Source organism: Micromys minutus, assembly GCF_963924665.1.
Source record: "Micromys minutus genome assembly, chromosome: 30".
NCBI lineage: Eukaryota > Metazoa > Chordata > Mammalia > Rodentia > Muridae > Micromys > Micromys minutus.
Genome location: NC_137965.1, coordinates 29,696,866 through 29,705,327, shown reverse-complemented (window position 1 = coordinate 29,705,327; position 8,462 = coordinate 29,696,866). Strand labels below are relative to the sequence as shown.

Below are 8,462 nucleotides of genomic sequence, written 5' to 3'. Positions count from 1 at the left end.
GCCCATTACATGGGGAACGGAAGACTGCAATTACTGGTAGTTCCTAAAGTTGAAGCTCATTTTTCTACTTTCCTAATCATCTACAGAGTCCAGACATCATTGCCCATTCTGTCCCTGTTGTTGACAGCCAGGTTCATTGTCCATGCATAGTTCATGATTGTGTAGAGAAACATTTTCCCCACTGGGATCTACTTCTTGGTTCAGCCTGCTGCTGAGCATAGTTGCTACTTTCAGAATCTGCAATGGGATTTCTCTTCCTTTAAAATAAGAAATAATGATGACTTGAAGGTATGATGTCATGAGAATTTCCTCCCACTGTACTGTATGGATGGGCTGATCAATTCTCTGCCTTATTTCAACCCATTTCCACTGTCGTTCTTGGAGTGGTGAATGATAATTACACTTGAAAATTTTATACTTATTTATTAATTTACACAATTTACATTCTAATCATGTCTATTCTTCCTTCCCTTTTTGTTCAGAGAGGCTGGACAATGTCTGGATATCTTCATTCCTAGAAAACTGAGACTCTGAATGGAAATGGATGTTTTCTTTCACTGATGTCAGATATGGAGCGCAACAAATGCAATGGATTTAAAAAAAATAACAGTATCAGGGACAACCCATGCTACAGCTGGTGAGAGATTGCATCGGGCAAGATTTCCCCAGATCTATATCAGCACAGAACTATGTGTACATACATCTATGTGTATATGTGCTGTGATATTCCATAAAAGCTAACACATAATTTAATAATATATGCTCACATTTGAAACATCATTTACATGTGTTTTATATTCTCAAGAAAATTTGCTAGTTTCTCTCCTTCAATATATACATATGAATTCTGTATGCTATCATTACTTTTCCTTATCTATCACTCAATAATAGATAAATTGTTTTTATGAATTGATATGTTTGAGTTTGATAGTAGTCATTAAAATTATGTTCTTTTAAACCATGAGTAGAAAGTAATATATAGAGTTGGATTATGCTTGTTAGCCCTGGTTTTATCTTTCCATTGCATCGGAAGAGAATTAATTTTGCCCATAAGGCTGCATATTCTAAAGATATGAAGTCAACTTTCCAATTTACAGGTATGTCTTGAAACTTTCAGCAATCTATGAGCGTTGTATGTATATACTGTATGTTGTAATTGCTTCTGTCAAAGTTAAAATGTATTATTACAGTATATATAGTACATACACTAAGGTCTATGATGACATTGTATTCCTAAGCTTTAGGGTGCCTCTTATTTACCTCTCAGTAGCTCTTCAGCTTATTGATAATTTAATCAATTTCGATCATAAAAAATGGGTGTGTTTGTAATCTGAAAAGTATATTGCCCAAAAACAGAATGTAATTCTGAAATATGATAGTCAAAATATGTTTGTTGTTGCAAATTACAACTGGTATCCTGAAAAATTCGTTTTTGCTTACCGACTATCTGGTCTACTATGTAAAACATATATTAAAGCCCACAGACTTGATTATCATCTACATACTGGCATCCAATGTCTTGATTGATCTCTCTATAGAAGTGCTCCACATTATGGAAGCCTTTGAGATGAAGCATTTTTTATCTGATGTTGGATGCAGATTAATTTTATACATTCAAAGTGTCTCCCGGAGTGTGTCCATTAGCACCACCTGTCTATTGAGTGTCTTCCAGGCCATTACCATCAGTCATAGAGAATCCTGTTGTAAGGGTCAATAGGCCAAGGCTGCAAAGTACACTGGTTGCTCTATTTCATTTCTTTGGGTCTTTTCCATGATTGTAAATTTTATTTTTTTTTTGTACATCCTGGTCAAATCTAATAATAAAAACATGACAAGACACCAAGATTTTGTTTACTGTTCCATTCAAGCGAGTGATGAAATTAGTGACAGGCTCTATGCAGGATTGGACTTGTGTCCTGAAATAATTGTTTCTTTGCTCATTGTCTGGTCCAGTGGCTCCATGATTGTCATTCTGTATAGACACAAGCACAGGGTTCAACACATCCACAGCAATCAAGTTACCAGGAGAAACTCTCCAGAATCCAGAGCAACCCAGAACATTCTAGTCCTGATGTTTACTTTTCTGGCATTTCATACTGTCTCCTCTGTCTTAAAAGGCTGCATTATTATTTTGTATCATCCAAAATGGTTGTTGGTAAATATATCCTGCATAATTTCTCTGTGTTTTCCATCTTTGGGACCCCTTTTTTCTAGTGAGTCATTACTCTATTATGCCTAGATTTTGTTTGCTCTGGTTTTTTAATAAAATCTCCTAATCTTATTACAGTTTTGAATGTTATATTTTACTTTTTTTCCCTAATGTTAACTTCTTCTCTTCATCAAAATGTCAATACAGAAGTTTAAATCATATTACCCTGACTTTTGAAATTTAGTGAAATAAGAGCAGAAGTTTTTGTTAGTTTAATAAATAACCTATAAGAACTGATTATATTATTAGGGTCATTGAACTTTTTTTTAAACGAATTTATTTTGCAAAACAAAGATAAATGTACAGATTTTAAACATTTTTTGCTTAAAATTATACATTTTTGTCAGTACTGTTTTTTCAGACATTAAAATAAGTTTTACATAAAACCATGTGAATATGTTTTTTAGTCAGTACTTGATTTTTTTCAAGGGCTTGACAGTATGCATTGAAAACCTACTAGTTGCAATAAGCGTAAAGTACATGCAAAACAAAACGCAACATGGAAATAGTCAAAGTCTTCTTGTTTTGTGAATATATGTATATTTTTTGTTTTCTTTATTTCTTGGACTTCATACAGTCTGTGAGTTGTTTCTGGGGGAGTGCAAGCCTCTGGGGTTAGCATCCCACTATCAGTGACTGCATATTATGTCTGTTCTTTTGTGACTGGGTTATCTCACTCAGGATGATCTTCTCTAGATGCAGCCATTTTCTTAAGAATTTGGTTAAGTCATTGTTTCTGGTGGCTGAGTAGTATTCCATTGTGTATATGTACCACAATTTTTGTATCCATTCGTCTTCTGAGGGACATCTGGGTTCCTTCCAGCTTCTGGCTATTATAAATAGAGCCGCTATGAACATTGTGGTGCATATATCTTTGTTGTGTATTAAAGTGTCTCTGGGGTATATGCCCAGAAGTGGAATAGCTGGGTCTTCAGGTAGTACTATATCCAATTTTCTGAGGTATCGCCAGACAGATTTGAGAGTCTTTCCATTGTTCATTTGATATGCAGATGAGCCAGGGAAACATAGCTGTTAATAAAACTGACTTTCTTGTGGCTTTCATTCTGTTTCCTTTCTTGCTAAAGATTTCTCAGGCATTTGTTTGGAAGAACATTCTAAGAAGGGGAACGTCAATTCTGGCTGGTAATAATGTTTTCTTCATGTTCCTCTGTTCTCATAGTATTTGCTAAAGCCTGAATCAGGGCTTCAAAACAATATTACATCTCTAACATCTTACAGACCTTAATTCAACACAATTTTTTTGACATGATCTTGTGCTTTTTTTGATTGTGAATAATTTAGAATTTTTTTTCATCATCAGAAATATATGGTAATTAAATTCTTTGCTTTGATTCTATTTTATCTTTTTTGACATATGGGAAAGATAGTTTTATTAAAAAAGCTTTGCATAAATAAACCTTACCATTATGGAAAACAATTTTGTCTTTTCCCAGATGTGGAAAATTAAAGTAAAATTTGACCCATATGTTCCCCTTCTGGGCCTATTTGAAAAACACTATATATCATACCATAGAAATATTTTATTTATCAGTGATCTTTGCTGATCTGTTTATTGAAGCAATGAGACAAAGCCCTCTGATATAAATAGATAAAGCAAATATTTATTTTATAGTTGAAATAGGCTACAATTCTATCAATATGAATAATGGTATCACAAAATATGTATGAAAAGAATAGATAGATAAATAGATGTATATGTAGAGAGGTAGATAGACAGATATTAAATTAAGCCATCCCCCAAACCCAGAAAGAAATGATCACATGTTCTCCTTCATGCAGATTTCATACTGAAATATCTATATGTATATATTCAAAAGAGTAATAGGATAACTTCAGTATGACATATATAAAGAAGAATGAGTGATAGGCAGGTAGACTATCTAGAATATATAAAAGTATATTTATAATATTTATATTTCTTTATTCAATGTCGTCAATTAATTTTGTTTCTTTTGGAGTGGTATATAAATAATTGCTACTGAGTTTATAGAACACTAAATAAAATTTTGTGGCTTCATTGTGGCTATTTGAACTTTCTGCAATTCACTTAAATGTACAAAACATGACTGAGCAAGTATTCTTCCTGCAGGCTATTTTATTGTAGTTTTAAATCCTTTAATTTGTGTGTTCATTACAATGACATGATTTTACTTTAAAATAGAATACCACCACAAGTTTTCCACATTGAAGAGTTTTTCATATAAAGCCATCAGTAAAATTAATGTATCACAAAAAATGGATTGAGTAACAGAAATCACTTGATTATCATGATAGATGTCAAATTCATTTTCATATTACTTTTTGAAAATAGTTCTATATTCATAAATACATCCTGACTGCAGCTTTCCATGATTCTACTTGAACCAGTTGCTCTGCTCCCATGAAGATCTACTCTATCTTGATTACAAAACCAGGAGACAATCAAACATAACAAAAGACAATATGAATAGATGAAACAGCCCTACGAAGGCCAGGTCTCTGACATCAGGACTCAGGATCTGGCCACAAGAGTCTGAGTTTCCAGATCATCTGCACAAGTCCTTTTCCACTGGGAAAAGTGTCATCCTGGGGCCCAGGGCCAGGGAGGTCATGATGGGAGATCTAGGAATTGAGAGAGCATGGTGCTCTCGAAACGCATACTTTCTGGTCTATAGTGAGGGCTGGGTCTTTATCATCAGGAGTCAGAATCTGCCAGGGAAAGCTGAGAAGGCAGATCAGTTCCACAGGCGATTTTTCCTCTGGAACAAAGTTGTGTCTGATTTATAGGCCCGCCAAGTGTCCAGCATGAGAACATAGGGAGTCTCAAAGTGCAGGGAGCATGGTGTTATCTGGAAAAAGTGTCCTTCTTGGTTTAAATATGATCCAGTAGTTTGCTGCATATGGGAAAATCATCTCAGAGAAAAAGACAGACAGGACATCAGAGTAAAAGTTTGGGCAAAACACCTGCAAGGAAATGGCCCCTAAAACAAGCTGGGGAAGCCATTTTAATATAGAATAAAATAGATTTTAAACTAAAAGTTATCAGAAAAAGATAAGAAAGGACACTTTTTTTCTTATCATGGGAAATATCTATCAAGATGAATTCCCTATTCTGAACCCACATTCATAAAAGAAACCGTACCAAATCTCAAAGCATATATTCCACTACACATTGTAATAGTGGGAGACTTCAACACCCCACTCTCTTCAATGGATAGCTCATGGAAGGAGAAACTAACAGAGCTTATGACTCAGCTGGAAATTACAGAAATCTACAGAACATTTTATCCTAAAATAAAAGAAGATACATTCTTCTCAGTACCTCATGGCCTCTCTTCCAAATTCACCACATAGTCGGTCACATATAAGAAGATTGAAATACTCCTATGCATTCTATCAGATCATCATGAACTAAGATTGGTCTTTAATAACAACAAAGACAACAAAAATCTCAAATACACGAGAAACTGAACAATATGCTACTCAATGATAGCATGGTCAAGGAAGAAATAAAAAAATTAAAGGGTTTTTAGAATTTAATGAAAATAAAGGCAACATACCCAAATTTATAGGATGCAGTAAAAGCAGTACTAAGAGGAAAACTCATATCTCTGAATACCTCCAAAAAGAGACTGGAGAGAGCATACAAAATAGCAGCTTGATAGCACAGCTGAAAGTTCGAGAACAAAAAGATGCAGATACACCCAAGAGGAGTACGTAGATCGCAGGAAATAATCAAACTCACAGCAGAAATCAACCAAATAGAACCAAAGAGAACCATACAAAATATCAACAAAACCAGGAGCTGCTTCTTTTAGAAAATCAATAAGATCGATATATCCTTATGCAAACTCTCTAGAGGGCACAGCGATACTATCCAAATTAACAAAATCAGAAATGAAGAGGAGACTTGAAAACCTTGAGGAAATGGAAAAATTATAGACTGATGGCAGATACCAAAGTTAAATAATGATCAAATAAGCTATTTAAACAAACCCATAACAACTAAAGAAATAGAAGCAGTCATCAAAAACCTTCCTCCACCACCCCCCCAAAAAGCCAAGGATCAGATGGGTTCAGTGCAGAATTCTATTAGACCTTTATATAAGACCTATTTCTATTACTCTTAATTATTCCACAAAATAAGGACAGAGGAAACACTACTGAGCTCATTCCTCGAAGCCACAATTATTCTCATTCCTGAACCAAACAAAGATCCTGCAAGAAAAGAGAATTTCAGAATGATCTTCCTCATGAAAATCAATGCAAAAATACTCAATAAAATTGCTGCAAACTGAACCTAAGAACACATTAAAATGGTCATCCACCAAGATCTAGTAGGCTTATTTCCTGGGATTCAGGGTCTGTACAATACACAAAAATAAATCAACATAATCCATCATATAACAATTTCAAAAAGAAACAACATATTGATCTCATTAGATGCTGAGAAAGCATTTACACAATTCAACACCCTTTCATGTTAAAAGTCTTGTAAAGGGCAGGAATCCAAGGCCCATACCTAAACATAGTAAAAACAATATAGAGAAAACCAGAAGCAAACATCAAACTAAACAGTGAGAAACTTGAAGCAATCTCAATAAAATGAGGTACTAGACAAGGCTTCTCACATCTCCCTACCTACTCAATATAGTACTAGAATTTCTGGCCAGATCAATTACAAAAGAAAGGATGTTAAATGGATATATATATATAAGAAAAGAAGAAGTCAAAATATCAGTATTTACTTATTAAATGATTGTATACATATGTGATTCCAAAAATTCTACCAGAGAACATTTCTAACTAAAAAGCAATTTCAGCAAAGTGACTAGCTATAAAATTAACTTCAAGTAATCAGTTGCTTTTCTCTACACCCAGGATAAACATGATAATAAAGAAATTAGGGAAAATATACCCTTCATTATAGTCACAAGAAATATGGAATACATTGGTGTGACTCTAACTAGGCAAGTGAATTAGCTGTGTGAAGAACTTCAAATCTCAGAAGAAGAAAATTGAAGAAGATTTCAGAAGATAGAATGATTTCCCTTGCTCATGGATTAGAAGGATCAACATGGTAAAAATGTCTATCTTACCTAATCTAATCTACAGATTCAATGCAATCCCCATCAAAAACCCAACTAAACTCTTCATAGAGTTGGAATGAGCAATTTTCAAATTCACCAGAGATAATAAAAACCTAGAATAGCAAAATCTATTCTCAACAACAAGAAAACTTCTGCAAGAATCACTCTCTCTGACCTAAATCTATATTACAAATTAATTGTGAAAATAATTGCTTGATAATGTTATAGAGATAGGCCAGTAGATGATTGGAAAAGAATAAAAGATCAAGATATGAACCCTCGCACATATGGTCACTTTGTCTTTGATAGAGAACCTGAAAAACATTTAGTGGAAAAAGGTCAACCTGTCAACAAATAGTGTTGGTTGAACTGGCACTCAGCATGCAAAGAATGCAAATCAATCCATTTTTAATCTCTTTGTACAAAACTCAAGTGCAAGTAGATCAAAGTTTGCCACATAAAACTAGGTATACTAAAAGTATTAGTTGAGAAAGTAGGGAAAACCTTAGAACACAGGCACAGAAGAAAATTTCTTGAACAGAAAACCAATGACTTATGCTCTAAGATCAATAATTGATAAATGAGACTTCATGAGATTTCAAAGTTTCTGTAAGTTTAAGGATACTGAAAAGAATGTAAAAGGACAGCAAACAGATTGGGAAAAAATCTTTAGCAATCTCACCTCGGACAGAGTTCTAATATCCAATAGATACAAAGAACTCACTAATTTAGACCCAAGAAAATCAAACAATTCTATTTAAAAGGGGGTACAGAACTAAACTAAGAATTATCAATGAATTAATATAAAATGACCAAGAAAGACCTAAAGAAATGCTCGATATCCCTAGTTATCAGGGAAATATATCAAACAAACTTGAGATTCAACCTCCATCAGTCATACCGTCAGAATGGCTATGTCAAAAACTCAGATGACAACAGATGCTTGTGAGGATGTAGAGAAATAGAAACACTCCTCTACTGTTGGTAGGGTTGTAAGCTGGTACAACCACTCCTGAAATCAGTCTGGCGTTTCCTCAGAAAATTGGATATAGTACTACCTGAAGACACAGTTATTCAACTTTCAGGAATATACACCAAAGATGTTCCTACATTTAATAAGAATACATGCTCTACCACATTCATATCAACCTTATTTATAACAG

The 8,462-nt window shown here is 34.0% G+C and overlaps 1 pseudogene across 1 annotated transcript; it reads left to right on the top strand.

The window, feature by feature from the left end:
- The first annotated feature begins 1,552 nt into the window (after positions 1-1,552).
- On the top strand, positions 1,553-2,239 carry LOC308439960 (vomeronasal type-1 receptor 4-like; annotated as a pseudogene). Its single transcript has one exon. The product of its transcript is annotated as a vomeronasal type-1 receptor 4-like (transcript).
- The last annotated feature ends 6,223 nt before the right edge of the window (positions 2,240-8,462 follow it).